Raw genomic sequence first — 2723 nt, 5'->3', positions numbered from 1 at the left:
CAATTATAATATGTAATTATTAAACTTTCAACATTCACTATTAGTTTTTATGGTTTGTAATCATTAAACAATATTTGTAACCATTATTCTGTATAATTTGTATTCTTATTTATTTAGTTAGTGTTTTGACAATGTTTTATTTTTTATTTTTAAATAATTTTTTTAATATTTTAGGAAGCGGGTACCTATAACCGGAATCGGTTCCCGGTTCCAAAAATTCAAGAACCGCTCTAACCGGTTCTGGTTTCAATATCTCAAGAACCGCTGGTTTCGGTTCCTGTCAAATGGTGCGGGTACCCGCCTATGCTCACCTTTAAATAGGGGTGTTCGCAGTATGATTTGGTGCGGTTTAAGGTCAAACCGCAAACAACACTGCACAGTACAGTTGGTAAAAATGCAACAATAAATCACAACATGAAAGTTCTAAACTGATTTAGCGGTGTGATGCGGTTTTACAGTTTGGATGTACACCCTTAAATTTTAATCAATTAATTTAATACATGAAGTTTAATCATTTAAAAACTCTAAAATTTGTGAAATTTGTGAGAATTTCTAATTTAATGTTTTGTTTTACATGATTTTTTTCTAAGTATATGTACCTTATGTATTGATTAACACTGGAAGCATACTCGTGCAATGCAGCGAGATACATCTTGATTTTAATATTTTATTTTATTATTTATCTCAGTCGATATTATAGTATGGTCTTATGATGATGTTTTTATTTTTGAATAAAACAAAATTTTGAAGATATCATAAAATTTTGACAAAAAATATATCGATATTAATATTAAATTATAATTTTTTAATTCAATTTTTTATTATAATTTAATTCAAGTTCAATAACGAAGTAATTTATATTTTTTTTAATAATACTCGATAATTATCCTAATAATATTTTAGATTTTTTTATATTTTGAAATAAGATATTTATCCTCTATTTGGTTATGTTTATTGGCAGTTAGTTATACGAATTCGAACATGAAGCTTTAATAAGTTGTACTTATGCATAATTTACTTGTAATCTTGAATTTTTAAGTACTATGCATCAATATACAGTACTTCATGCATGAAAATTGGTTTTTAAAAGTTTTTTGTCAAATGTTTTATAATATAGTATAGATATGTTTAGTTTAAAAATTGTTTGTTTCATAAGTATTCGTAGGGGTGTTTATCGGTTGAAATCGAATAGATTTAGGTAGATATGATCTGATCCAATCATCCATTGGATGTTGGATTTTGTCATCTGATCCGATCCGACTAACATTGGACATCCAATCTGATACAAATCCAATGGATGATTGGATCGGATTGATTCCATCCATTTGATGTTATTATTGGTTATCTATTGGATCCGTCGGGTTAAATTGGATCGGATAACTCTCTGCACATCCTTATGTATTCGGTTCACAATGTAAAACTCTTTTACATATATTTTTTGTTTTACAAACGTGGCAAAAAAATTACATTGAATATTTTCACAACGTCACTATCTATTTTCTAAATATTATAAATTTTATAATGCAAATAATTCTATGATGCTAACTTTTTTAAATGTTTGCTACTTTACAAGACATTGTTTTTCTGATGTATAAATCCATTTTTTAATACTGATATTAGTTTTTATAGGACATTCTTTTAACCAGTTTTCTATAAAATAGTTAATACGACGTTTTTTTAAAATAAAAATGTCTTAAAAAACTTGTTATAACGTCCAAAAACGTTTTATAAACTTGTTACAACGTCTTTAGATAATACACTTTATTTTATGGTCACTTTATTTTGCTATGATAATGTTCTGATAATCGAAGACTTCTTACGATGTGCTTTTGTTGTGATAATGATGTGATAAATCGAAACTAGTGACGATCACGTCAACACTCATTAGTTATGTATCTTCATTATGTTATTAGCGATTTTTTTTTTCTCATTTTACCCATGCATGCATTCGATATTCTTAAAAAGATAAATATTCATTTAATATTTTACTGCTGTCTCAATCTTTCCAAAACTGTAACTTAAAAAATAATAATGGGCTTACGATTGTTCTCGCATTTTCGTAAATCATATGTGTTTTCGTTTCAAACTCTTCCATGTATTCACATGTGTATGTAGCAGCAGGCTCCGTCGTAAACCACATTTTATTGCTGACCGAAACACGGAACCACCAAAAGCATACCATATATCCAAGACATTCATCATAAAATGATATAAAAATATCACGTCTACTATTAATGATGAACGTGAACATGTAAGAGTGACATCCTCTTGATAATTCTCCAGTTTGTAATGGAAATGTGATATCCAGCCGAACTTTCATTTATATATATACATACGTGTAAGTAAATTCATGTGTACCTAATGGGCTGTTTGATTGGTTTTTTCATCAAGTCATTTATTAATGAAGTTGTTTATGTTGATTAATCTGTACGTATAAATTGAAAGGAAATGAAGATTTTTCTAATTAAGAGAGACATTTTTGAAAAAAAAAAACCTTGACTTTCTGTATAAAACTCCCTTATAAAACCTATTGAATAAACCACTTTATATGTCGTTAAAAAACTACCAAACAATCATATATATATATATATATATATATAAGAGCGATCAAATGAAAACCACTCCAATTTGTAAAAACCGTAAAAACTACTCTCATCCATCGTTAATCTTATGAAATTTTTTCATGAAATTGTTAATCTTGTGAAATTGTTTCATATAATACT

The sequence above is a fragment of the Cynara cardunculus genome (genome assembly GCF_001531365.2).
Source record: "Cynara cardunculus var. scolymus isolate 2C chromosome LG 8, CcrdV1, whole genome shotgun sequence".
In the NCBI taxonomy this organism is placed as follows: domain Eukaryota; kingdom Viridiplantae; phylum Streptophyta; class Magnoliopsida; order Asterales; family Asteraceae; genus Cynara; species Cynara cardunculus.
Note: the sequence above shows the minus strand (reverse complement) of the source record.